Here is a 13,730-nt window from a genome sequence, read left to right on the forward strand (position 1 = left end):
AGGGGCTTATATGTAGGGGCTCAGTCCGTGTCGACTGGCGTGGCTGCTGTGCTGTGTGCAGCAGTGCTCCTGCTGCTGCTTGCTTTACGGGTACACGCGCGCACACACACACACAGACATCCTTCCTCAGCAGGTAAAGCTCTCTGGGCACCAGGACCGTGTCTTACTCCTCATCCCTCCTACGTGAGAGCTCACTTACGCGTTGAGGTGAACTGCGGGGCCAGCTACGTGTGTTCCTTGTGGCTCTGATCTAAGTGATGCAGGGCAGTTCTAGCCGTGGGAATTGAAGCTCAGGTAACCGACTGAGAGGCCGGGCAAGGCAGCACGGAGGTTGCTGTTTTGTCGTGTTGTTGGACGCGCTTCTGGCTGAAAACATTCCCGTTAGGCGTGCTGATGAGTGTTTCTCTGAAGATAGTGGAGTCTGCACGTTGCAGAGTGTCTAACAGTCTTGTAAGTAGAGCTTGCTCTGTGCATAGTGAAGAACGTTGATGACACGACCTCCTGGATGGAGAGGAACTTAGAATCTGAGCCAGGTGAAGAAGGTGGCCCCGGAATGCAGTGCAGAAACTGCTATCCTGGACCACGTGTGTGTGTTGTATGTACGCGGCTTCCCATTTCTGGAAAGCTGGAATTCAGAAGCTTAGGTGAGATGGCAAGGACCAAAATAGTACACAAATCCTAATACAATCAGATTAGGGTAATATTGGCAGATTACCAGTGAGTTACTTAGACACAACCTGTTCTCAGGTTAAATGTTTTCATGTCACAGAGTTCTTTCTTTCATGTTGACTTTGGATGTTGTAGGTAACAAAGAGGAAAGGGCATATTCCTAGGAAAAACTTTATTATCATTGACCTTTTAAAATGCTCTCTAGAACAAAATAAGGTATTTCATGAGTAAATTCAGTCTTTTCTCTCATCAGAGTACAGAAGAGTGTAGACCAAATGTCAGCTGAACTGCTTAGGAGCTGAAGGGTCTGTAATGTATTTGAAATTACCTGACCTCATGGTAAAGCTGCTACTCCTCTCCCCTCCCTGCTTCCTTTCATGTTTTTAGAAAATAACATATTTTACTAGATAGCAGTTTATCCTGGCTTCACTGATTATCTTTAATCTATGATTGTTTTCTAAATTATGGTTTCAGAAATATAGCTTTTCCTTTCCCCCCCTTTTCTCTGTCTCTCTTTTGCTTTCTTCAGAGTATGAGGAATTCGTAGTGCAGGGAATTGTAAGGTAGCAGTAGTGTTTTAAGGATGAGGCTGCGACCTGGAGCCAGCATGAGTACGTGTGGATGCTGCCACGTTGAGGGCATCACTCGAGACCCGAATGGCGAGGACACGCACCTCTTGATGGGATTTTAAAGGGAGGAACCCTTTAAGACCACCCACTTTGTTACTCTGTCCGTTGGCCTGTTCGTCCATCTATTCAACAAATATTTGCGTGTCCGCGTCCCTTTCTCTTGGGGATCCTTTTCCCAGGTCTGGTGACAACCCCTCAGCTCAGAATCTCGAGTCTGCAATGTTAAGAGCTGCACTGTTCAGTCCCGTAGCCACTAGCCACGTATTGCTCTTCAAATCAATATTAATTAAAAAGAAAGAAAATGGAAAACTCAGTCCCTCAGTCACACTTGGCACAGGTAAAGTGGTCGGTCGAGTGCTCTCTGTGACTGGGCCCACCACATGGGCCGGCGTCCACGTGTGGAACACGCCCATCACTGCGGGGGGCTGAGCCTGGCATTCCCGCCTCTGCTCCTGGGCTCCACCCCCGAGACCCCTCGGTGACCATCCGCTCTAGCACTCAGTGCCTACCTCTCCCAAGTTCATTCCCATTCATAAATTCTCCCATCTATTGTAGGTCTGGGTCATCTGTCATCTGAATTAAGGCCATGGTGTTACCAGAGCTGTGAAGCCTCCCTGCCCACCCCCCCCCCGGCTGCCCCCCGCCCCTCCCCCCCCCCGCTCTCGGTACCACGCACACAAAGTTGTCACACTGAATACCAATTCCTTGTTGATACAGCCTTTCTTCTGGGGGATCAAGAGGTTCTTGGGGGTGCAGGCTTGGGTTTTGGCTGTCCAGGGTCGGGGCACATGAAGCCTGACACATCACCACAGCAGGCAAGTGTTTATTAAACTGATAGAGGGAGGAACGGTGGGTGGAGGAGGCTCCACAGGTTGCGCTGTAAAGACTGGAGCCAATTTGGATGCACGGAAGCCACACGAGGAGAGGCGTTCGTGGCAGGGGAGCATCACAGGTGCAAGCCAGTTGGCAGGAAGTTCAGGGTGGCTGTGCTCCCAGGTGCAGCCGGAGTGGCACGTTCAGCACCATGGCCAGGGCTTAGCCAGGACAGAAACCATGTAAATCCTGGTGCTTCATATAAACGTGTTTCCCTGTGCTAATGCAACACCTCTTAGTAGAGGTGCTGCGTTTCACACTTAACAACCTTAACCTGTACCTTCAGAGGAGTTCAACATGCGCTTTTCCCCTGTAAAGTAAGGCAGCACATTCACAGAGTCCAGTTAACTCTTCAAGACCTTCGTGGTTCCTGACTTAGGTTAGACGGGTCATCAGCTCAGTAGGAAAGAAAAAGGCACGTATGCACGTCCAGAGGAGGCCATCTGATACAGTAATTAAGAACAGGGACGGTGGCCAGACAGCCCTGTCCTGGCTCTGCCTCTTCCAAGCTGTGTCGGCTGGGGCAAGTCACCTTCCGATCCTCAATTTCCTCATTTTTTAATGGAGATGTTACCTGTGTTGACTGAAGAAAATCACACAAGCTAAATAAATGCTTCGAGTTATGTTTTATTTGGGAATTTACCGAGGACTATAACCCGGGAAACAGCCTCTCAGATACTCTGAGGAAGTATTCCAAAGAGGTGAGGAGGGAGCCAGGATAGGAGTTTTTGCTGGAGGGGGGTGGGGGGGTGGGGTTGGGGCATGTAGTGGAACATCTAAAGATGACTGCCGATCGCAAAAACCAAACATCTCAAGTTAATGATTTTAGTGTCTTTCTATGTATGGGAAGATGCAAGAGTCTGGGCTCTTTGAAATTCTTCCTTAGATGTGCATCTTAACTATCTAGGACCAGTATCCTATTTTTCTCCGTCCTGAATCCCCTCAGGGCGCACCATCAGGGCAGCTGCAGCGGCTGCTAGCTTGATGGCGGGCAACATTTTTCCGTCCTGCCTTGTGAAGATTAAGTTACTCATAGGTGACTCAGCGCTCTGCTTAGTCCTCAGTAAGGCATTCACCAAGTGGTAACTAGTAACATAACCTTAACCTTTCACACAAATGGGAAAATGCATAGTTGTGTTTCCCAAAGGAAGAGTTAACACGTGATTGCGAATGTGAAGGGGCGTCCAGGGCACACACGTTTGGATCGCCCTTAGGTACAGTTAGCTGTATAGTCACATAGTGCTGGTTACTTTCAAAACCATGCAAATAAGGTGATCTGGTTCAGGTGAAATTTGGCCTGGATAATCTAAAACCCAGGGATGCTTCTCTGTATTTGGAAATAGGATGATCACTTATGCAAACGACAGGAAAGAGTCACTTTTGCATTTTGCATCGTCAAGTGCTGTCCAGCCGCTCCGAAGGAAGGGAGAGAAAATCATGTGCTGCTTTTAATTTTAACTGAGCAAAGTAGGAGGACGTGGGTAGTATTATCGAATGACCTTCCTATTTTTTTTTCACACTTTCAAAAGGATGGTGACAGTCTTAACTGTGGACATTCTCGTTATCCACTGGCCCACATACAACTCACGCACAGCCAGACAGTCCCTTCTAGACTTCAAGTTGCTTTCCTTTCCTACAGACATCACACCCCCTCCTTTCCAGGGCCTGCACGGCCTTTCCCCCTCCCCCCACCCTTCCTTGACCTCTCTCGAAGCTTTTGCTATACCCCAGCCCACTTCTGGGCTGCCCTGCTCTTTCCTGAATCTACTGTGTTGTATTATAATTATCTACGCACATCAATCACCCTTGCAAGACTCAGTTCTTTCGTGAGCAGGCGTTTTCTCAGTCATTTTTGTGTCTGCAGGGTTTAAAGGCGGGCCAGCTTACGCAAGATGCTTAGAAATGTTTTGCCGAATGAACGAATGCTTGTTCTCTACATGTTTCTTAAATGTATTCTCCTAAGTGAATGGTAACTCTATTTGGGTAGGAAACTGTACTATATTTTTGGTACCACAAACAGTGTTTATCTTCAGATAACTCTGTAGGCTTGCTGTTAATATCAGTTATCCTGGAAACACTTTCTAGGGTCAATTCAGCCGGTTTTACGTCGTCGTTACTGTTTTATCCCCACATGTACTATTAAAATATTTGTGAAGTGATCACCAAGATTTTTATTGCCTTGTGTTCTTATGCAAATGATCTGTATTCAGTTAATTGTGGGCGGTCACAAACCTAAAATGTGTGTAAGCAGTTCAGTTGAATAGACCTGTGGTATACTGGGCTTTTTTGTTTTTCTTCCCTTCGGCTGTTATTTACTAGATACCTTGAAGTTAATTTCAGAGCTTATTCCGGGATAGAGAGTGGGAATTATACCAGAATTCACATTCCTCATTAGCTCCCTGCTTAAACTAACTAAAAAGAACCAGTTCTGGGACTAGAGCTCCCTTGACGAAATTATTGGAACGTGAAATTTGAATTTAAGACTTTCTTGGAGACGTGAATGCATTTTGCTTGCCGGTACTGAATTTTTTTTTTTTCTTTCTTCTTAGTTTTAATTTTGATTGCTGTTACTACTGATATCTGAGCCAAAGTGGTGATGCTACCTGAGCGACATTTCTGCAACCCATAAGTCAACAGTTACACGGTAAGACTGTGTGCCTTTTACCCTTAAAGCCGTTTAATTTCTATAACATTATAGTTTAGAATTTGAAATGGAGTAGGATAAAATATGTTAGTGTTTCAAAATATCAATATATTTTAATCTATAAATATTAACAGCAGATAATATTTTAGAGCTTTTGGTCCTAATCAACAGTGAGAGGTTGAAAGAGAAAAACTATCATTTGATATATTCATTTCCTATTAATTTTTACGTGAACAAGTATGCATATGCAGTTTTTGACTCATTAAACTGGGGTCTCATTTCCCCCCCTATATATCTTGCCCATTTACTTTCTGTTTCCTGACGTTTAACCAGTTCATTATTTTTTGGATCTTGTTAATAACGAGTGGGTATGAGAAGCCACGATGATAAGACTTAAACCTCCTCAGGTGTTACTGTAACTCACTCTGAAGTGAAGTGGTGATTCCAACAGTGGCTCAAATGAGGTTTTGAATTATTTACGGGTTTAAATGACCTGTATTTCCCTATCTTTGAGGAATGCCTCGAGTAACGAGGATGGTGTACTAGGAAGGCAGGTCCTGCTCGGAACCTCACTTTCCTTCTGTACAAAATTCTGCCGTCTGTCTTGCCTGCTTTACAGAGTGAAAAAAATCACTTGATGTTTGTGGAATTGTCCTTTTTTGCATTAAGGGTAGAGGGAGAATAACAAGTCTTGGTTCTGAGTTGGTATTGAGAGAGAACGTATTACTCTTGATATCTGTGTGTGGGGCACGCCAGAAGCCTTGACCTCTAATCCTGCCTCACCTTGACCTTGGCACTCCAGTAACTTCCTGTCAAAAAACTGATGTTGATTCCCATACTTTCATGTTACAGGTAATTTTCCAGGAGTATGTCTGAATTCTTTGACCACAGCAGAATTAAGCTAGAAATCAGTATCAGATGTTTGGGAAATCACCAGATATTTTGAAATTAAACATCACATTATAAAGATCCCACGGGTCAAAGGGGAGGTCACAAGGGAAATCAGAAAATATCTTGAATGAAAATGAAAATATAACATATCAAGATTTATGGGATGTGCCTAAAGCAGTACTTCAAAGGGAAATTTATAGTGTTAAAGGCTTATATTAGAAAACAGAAGTTTTGAAACAATAGTATAAACTTTTACTTTATCAGCTCAGTGCTTTATATCCACCTAGAGGGTGGGATAGGGAGGGTTAGAGGGAGACGCAAGAGGGAGGAGATATGGGGATGTATGTATATGTATAACTGATTCACCTTGTTATACAGCAGAAACTAACACACCATTGTAAATCAATTATACTCCAATAAAGATGTTAGAAAAGAAAATAAATTAGAAGGCAGGGAACTATATTCAATATTCTGTAATAAACCATAATGGAAAAGAATATGAAAAAGAATATATATATTTATAACTGAATCACTTTGCTGTATAGCAGAAATCAACACAACATTGTAAGTCAACTATACTTCAAAAAAATTAATTAAAAAAAGAAAAGAAACTAGAAGGCAAAGAGCAAATTAAACCCAGAACAAGCAGAGGAAGAAAATAATAAAGATAAGGGCAGAAAACAATGAAATAAAAAACAGGAAAAAAAAATAGGAGAAAAATCAGTGAAACCAAAAGCTGTTTCTTTGATGAGATCAATAAAAGTGACAAACCTGTAGTCATAGTGATCAGGAAAAAGAGAGAGAAGAGAGACCATCAATCTAGATCCTACAGATATTAATAGGAAGATAAGGAAATATTATGAGCCACTTAATACATACGATAACTTAGATAAATGGACAAATTCCATCAAAGATACAACCTACCAAACCTCACTCAAGAAGAAATGGATAGGGACTTCCCTGGCGGTCCAGTGGTTAAGAACTTTGCCTTCCAATGTAGGGGGTGCGGGTTTGATCCTGGTTGGAGAGCTAAGATCCCATGTGCCTCGCAAGCCAAAAGGCCAAGACATAAAACAGAAGCAATATTGTAACAAATCCAATGAAGACTTTAAAAATGGTCCGCATCAAAAAATCTTAAAAAAAAAAAAAAAAAAGAAATGGGTAACTTGTATAGCTCTTTATTAAAGAAATTGAATTTGTAGTTAAAAATTGTCCCCAAAAGAAAGCTCTGAGCCCACATGGTCTCATTGGTGAATTCTGCCAACCTATTAAGAAAGAAATAATACCAATTATATACAAACCCTTCAGAAAACAGAAGGAAAGGAACACTATTTTATGAGGTCAGTATTACTCTGATACAAAAAACGGATATTTCGCCACAAAATATTAACAAATTAAATACAGTTTATATAGAAAGGGTAATATATCATGCCCAAGGACCATTTATTCCAGAAATGCAGGAGTAATTCACAATATCAACAAACTAAACAACAGAATTTTTAAAACCCCTATGATCAACTCAGTAGATGTAGAAAAAGCATTTAACAGTATTCATCATCCGGTCATGATTAAAAACTCAGAAAACTAAGAACAGAAGGAAACTCTCAAAAAAGTTGGAGTAGAAGGGAGCTTCCTGAACTTGATAAAAGCTGTCTATGAAGAACCTACAGCTGATATTACAATTACTGGTGAAAGACTGAATGCTTTTGCCTGACATTAGGAGCAAGGCTAGTCACTCAACGTTCCTATTCAGAATTGTCCTAGCCAGTGCAATAAAGCAGGAAAAAGAAATAAAAGGCATATGGTTAGGGAAAGAAGCAAAAGCAAATTTAGAACTCCCCTAGCAAGGGGCCTGAGAAATGTTGCTTTAGCCTGCCAGCCTCTGTGATATAGAAGGGAGAGCAGGAGTTGGGGAATAGCTGTTGAATGCCAGCACATAAAATCTACTACATTTTGGGTTCTGTGGTCATGATCTGAAAATCATAAAAGCAAGGCAACATTTATATCACTTGTGGGTTTAAATTACTGTTCTTTAAAGTTTTAAAAGTCAGCATAATCTATCGTGAGAGTCTTATTTCAGCATCTTCTTCTTTCCGTTGATATAACTGGAAAGCCACGTGTAGTATTTAAAAGTTACACATTGGTTTAAACTTCATTAAATAGCTTTTGTTTTTTAAGTTAAAGAAAAAGGCTATCTGAAACAATATAAAGATGTCCTCTAAAATTTTGTGAGGGCAAACAACGTTATTTGTTAAATCTGTTACAACCCTCACTTAACTTTGGAGGAGTTAACAGTTCTTAGACTATACAGACGTGTTTTGTGTAATAATATAAGACACATATTGTGCCTTTTAATGGCTGCTATGTAATTTCCAAGTACTTGCTCATTTTTGCGGTGGTTGGCAGTGTGGGGCTGAGGGAATCTTGAGTCGTGGTCCCAATTGTCTGGGAGAATTATGACAGGACAGCATCTCTGGGTGGTTTTACTGGAATCATTTCTAAGTCTCTTGCAATGAAATTGTTTTTCGGCCTAAGTAGAATACTTACAAATCTTAAACAAATTTAATAATTGTGTGCATTTCATTACATGTTACCGGCCCTGTCACTTGGTGCTCGGTACTTGGTATAGCACAGGGGACGAGTGTAAATTTAGACGTTACGGAAGATCTTGGGTCCAAATGCTAAAAACATAGAGGCTTAATTAAGCTTTCGAGCAAAATCCACGTAAATCCTTGATCCTCATTTCCCTTATCTGTAAAAGGAGGATAATAATCTTGATAAGCTGCTGAAAACATTGAAAATATTCCTCAGAGCATCGGAGAGACCGTGGACCCTCGGATGGTGATGCTGGTAGAGGGTCTTAGTTGCAGAAACATCATAAGACTTTGGCACCCACCAGAACCTTTTTTTTTTTTTTTTTTTGCGGTACGCAGGCCTCTCACTGTTGTGGCCTCTCCCGTTGCGGAGCACAAGCTCCGGACGTGCAGGCTCAGCGGCCACGGCTCACGGGCCCAGCCGCTACACGGCATGTGGCAGAACTGGTTTTGAGTTTAAGTTCTTCTACTTATGAATCATGTCACTTTGGATAAGTTAATTTTTGAGCCCTGAGTTCTTTATCTGTTAAGCGAGGGCAGTGCCAACCCATAAGGTTGTAGTGGGGTGTAAATGACATAACGCATATAATAAAATGCTCAGGTATGTAAAATGTTCCCATTTATCACCTGTAACGGGGTTACCATCGTTAGCTTTATGATTTTGTTTCTTTGGTTGATTTTCTATAAGGTGAACTAGAAACCCCGAATGGTCACGGTTCACCTGTTGGACTGTGTTGAGAAGAATGAAGCCGATAGGGTGCCACACCTGTTGGACTGTGTTGAGAAGAATGAAGCGGATAGGGTGCCAGGCTTGATGTTTTGAGACCAAGTGTTGCAAATGTTAGATATTTTACTAGTATTTCTCTGGTACTTGCATAGTGCCAACAGTTGGGAGTGGTTAACTAAAATAACCATTCAGTTTATCTTAACTATCTTTCATGAACACAGCTTCTAGTTGCCAAAAATATTGCCACCAGGATGCTTTTGGTTTCTAAAAATACAGGCTCAAGATCTGTAGCGTGTCTGCTAGGGAACAGTTGGTACGTTCTACAGCTTTTCTGCTATTTTGACCTTATTTCAGGATGTCGTTCGTATGAGTTGCCAACGTTTGGCTATTTTTGACCAACAAAAGTGGAAGCTCCATATGGTCCAAGTGGGTATTTCAGGCTCTGCTGTTAGTGTTTTCTTTACACACTTGGTAAATGATCTAATTTTGTATCTTATAATTTGTTGTTTCCTCTAGGAGCTTACATTTATTTTTAACGCATTTTGGATTTGCTTCATTAATTTGTTTGGTGAACGTTGTTCTCAAGTAATTGGTGCAAAAGAGTAGGACAGAGAAAAATAAGTGCTGCATCTTTCGTAACAAGAAGAGGAGATGCTGCCTAATCTTCAAGAAGACTTTCAATTTATGGTCAAGTAAATAGAAACAAAAACTAGAGGCTTTTGAGAATTAAACCTTGAGGTCATAGGTCATACAGGTAGAGTCTGAGTCCCTGAAGATTCTCTGAGATCCGTTCACCCTCGCAAGTGCTAAAGCCACTCTGGATGGTTATAGCGTCTGAGGGTTTATTCACGTGTTTCATGTTATGAAAATAACGCAGTGTTCACTCAGCTTAATGTTGTGTTTATAAAGTGTCCATGGGTCATATGTTTATTGTACTTTGAATAAGAAGCTGACAATTTTAGTTTTATTTAAAAGGGCATCCATGGAACAGATACTTAGTGGGGGTCGTAACTAGTGACAATACCATCGCGTTGAGCAGCTTGCGAGCCTTTCCTACGCATCTCAGTGTGACCGCAGCCTGATGGTGGTGCTGCTTAACCATCCTTCCCCCCCTTGTCCAGCTAATGGGAAAAGGGAGGCAGAGTTCGTTTTCTAATGTGTCAGGTAAGCACTGATTCCTGCACAGGGGTAGCATCTGGGGTTTGGGATCCGCTTTACGCTGTTTGTGGCCTTGGTGTACCACATCATCAGAGGTCTCATCGGAGCCCTCGGAGGGGAGCAGGCAGGCGTTGCTTCCGTCTTGGAGGTGAGGACTGGGGTGTAGTGGGCTTGAGCTCCTGAAGAACTTGGGTTCTGCTCGCTGGTCTGGCTTGCTCGGCTGCTGTGCCAGGCCCAGGCCCCTTTCAGGACGGCTGTCTGTGCTCACTGTTTGCACTGCCCGTCCCTGATGGTGGAGCGGGGACACATCCACTCTGGAGGATGGAACTCTGTAGGAGGAAAACTTTTCCTAGGAAGTGAGTTAGCATTTCCGTTTGCTGTATTCATCGAGCCATTAACTGTGGCGCCTGACGAGTTGCTAAATTTATCTTTTTCTGTTTTCTTTCTGTCGTGGTCTTTCGTCCCGTGTCTGTGGCTCACAGTAATTCTTTCTCCCTGACCATCGTGTCAAAATCTAAATATGAAATAATTTTCCAGGCATCTCCCAATTTGTATTCTGCTCTTATCTCTTATCCAACCCCACGGATCCAGTTTTTAAACTAATTGGATAGTTTTATTATTGAGTTTTGAGAGTTCTTTGTATGTTTTGCATATAAGACCTTCGTTCAATAAGGCGTAACTGGCCAACAGTAAATGATGCATGTTTGAAAGGTGCAGTCTGGTGAGTTCTGACCTGTGCACGCAGCCGTGAGCGCGCACGCTGTCGCCCATGGAAGGTTCCTCCGGCCTTTGTCACCCTCCCCACCCCCCACCGTCTCTCCCGCACCTCCAGGCAAGCACGAATCTGCTCTCTGTTTTGAGATTGGTGTGCGTTTCCAGAATGTTACTGTAAAGGAAAAGCAGTCCTCTGTGTGTCTCCTGCTTCTTCACTCTGACACCAGGCATGTAGTGTCCCCACGGCAAGCAGTTTGGTGACACCGGCCAGGTGGCTTGCAGTTCAACTCAGTTCTGACGTTTATCTGGTGGAGAGAGCACCCATCCCACAGGTGAAGGGCCTGTCCCACAAGATCCCCCCAGCCAAGCCCCCCAGCTTCCTTTGTTACCTGCACTTCTGGCCGAGTGGCTGTAAATCCAAGGTTCCCGTGACCCCTGTCTGGGCCTGATGGTGCACAGAACTCAGGAAACCAGTTTACCCACTAGATGGACGACCAGGCTGTTGCGAAGGACCTTCAGGGATATGAGTGAGCGGCTCGATGATGAGACACAGAACCCCGTGAGTTTGGGGTGCACCACCCTTCTGGCACGTGGATGCATCCGGTTCACCAGCCTAGAAGCTCTTGAACCCCATCCTTTTGGAGGGTTTCTGGAGACTTCATGACAGGCACGATTCGTTAGATCATTGGCGGTGGGTGACTGAACATGGTTTCCAGCCCCTCTCCTTTCCCCAGAGGTCTGGGGGTGGGACTGAAAATTCCAACCTTCTAATCACTGGGTTGGTTCCCCTGGCAACCAGCCCCCATCCTTAGGGAAGGTCCGGAAGTCACTTCATTCACATACGCAAGTGTGGTTCAAAGGGGTTGGTTTGTGTCAAAAGACCCCTTTATAGCTCTTATCACTTAGGAAATTCTAAGTTTTAGGAGCTCTGTGCCATTAGTGGTGATGAAGACAAAATACATATTTGTTATTATAAATCACAGTATCATAGTTACATAGGAGGAACCCTACAGTGTGTACTCTTTTGGTCTGGCCTTTGTTCAGCATAACCATCGGAGATTCATCCTTGTTGTTTCCCGTATCAGTAATTCGTTCCACGTTGTTGCTAAGAAGTGCAGTTTGTTGGGCTTCCCTGGTGGCGCGGTGGTTGAGAGTCTGCCTGCCGATGTGGGGGACACGGGTTTGTGCCCCGGTCCGGGAGGATCCCACATGCCGTGGAGAGGCTGGGCCCGTGAGCCATGGCCGCTGAGCCTGCGCGTCCGGAGCCTGTGCTCCGCAACGGGAGAGGCCACAACAGTGAGAGGCCCGCGTACCGCAAAAAAAAAAAAAAAAAAAAAAGTGCAGTTTGTTTATCCATTCACCCGTTGATGGGTTTTGGGGTCGTTTCTCTTTTGGGTTGTTTTTGGCTTTTGCAAATCAAGCTGTATGAACATTCATGTACGGGTCTTTGTGTGGGCATGTGCTTTTTTTTCTTTTTTAATTAATTTATTTATTTGGTTGTGCTGGGTCTTAGTGGCGGCAGGCGGGCTCCTTAGTTGCGGCATGCCTGTGGGATCTAGTTCCCTGACCAGGGATCAAACCCAGGCTCCCTGCATTGGGAGCTGGGAGTCTTAACCACTGCACCACCAGGGAAGTCCCTGGGCATATGCTTTTATTTCTTCTGCATAAATTCCCGGGAGTGGAATGGTTCCTAGGGTCATTCTGATAAGTGTGCGTTTAACTTTTTAAGAAACTGCCAGACTGTTTTCCAAAGTGATTGGGTTGTTTTACATCCCCTTCAGCAGAGAGTTCTGGTTTCTCTACATTCTTACCGATGTTTGGTGTGGTCAGTGGTTTTGCCTTCAGCCATTCTAATAGGTGTGCAGTGCTATCTCCTTGTGGTTTTAATTTGCATCTCCTTCATGGTTAATGACTGATGGTGTGAAGTGTCCTTGAGGTGCTTATTTGCCATCTGTCTGTCTGCTGTGAAGTGTCTGTTCATATATTTTGCTCATGTTTTTAATTGGATAGTTTTATCACTGAGTTTTGAGAGTTCTTTGTATGTTTTGCATATAAGACCTTCATTCAATAAGTGATTTGTACTTTCATCCATTTTACTAGTGATTTTCCCCCTTTACTCTAGAATGAAGCTTTTGGGAGTGACTGGGATTATTTTACAGTCTAGATCTCCCAGGTTCCATTTATCTTAAAAAAAGTTTATTTAAGTAGCTGGTTTTGTCTGGCTGGTCAAAACAGGGAAGGAAGGCAGTTCCCAGTGAAAGCATCTCTGAGGTTCCTGGATTAGTAACGTGAATCAGAATAAACTTTCATGTGCAACAGAGAAATAGAAAACAGGTGTAGGCTCAAATATAAAGTATATCCTACAGTCCCAAATGTACTGAGTGTCTGATTATATGGATACCAAGACACTATAAAATGACTTAGAAATAAAATACGAATATATTTTTAAAGCGGTTTACATCTAAAAGGAATTTAGTAATTTGTTGATGAAAAATTAATCAATAGTCAATCTAAGAAAGAGAGAGAAAATTTTATTCAGGCCATCCTGAAGATTATAACCCAGGAGGCAGTCTTTTAGAAATCTCTGAAGACTCTGCTCATCGGAGGTCAAAGCACACGATATATAAGTTTTTGAGACAAAGAGTCATACATCAGAGGAACATATTGACAGTTTGTGAGCCCAACAAGGCGAGTCGTGGGTCACGGTGACCTCTTGCAGGATTGAGAAAGGAGTGTTATTCCTAAGTCATTGCATCACTGGCACCAGTAGGAAGTTGCTTTTTGTGGGTGAGCAGGCATTCCTGTGTCTTTAAGGGGATCCAGTTAATATA

General features: G+C 43.2%; 1 protein-coding gene across 3 annotated transcripts in view; it reads left to right on the forward strand.

The window, feature by feature from the left end:
• Nucleotides 1-13,730, forward strand: part of WASF3 (WASP family member 3) — a 90,194-nt gene that overhangs the window by 29,100 nt on the left and 47,364 nt on the right. For all 3 annotated transcript variants that reach the window (XM_033843700.2, XM_073794987.1, XM_073794988.1), the window contains exon 2: nt 4,721-4,815. The gene's annotated coding sequence lies outside the window, so the exon portion shown is untranslated. The remainder of the gene's footprint in view (nt 1-4,720; nt 4,816-13,730) is intronic.

The sequence above is a fragment of the Tursiops truncatus genome, chromosome 18, assembly GCF_011762595.2.
Source record: "Tursiops truncatus isolate mTurTru1 chromosome 18, mTurTru1.mat.Y, whole genome shotgun sequence".
NCBI lineage: Eukaryota > Metazoa > Chordata > Mammalia > Artiodactyla > Delphinidae > Tursiops > Tursiops truncatus.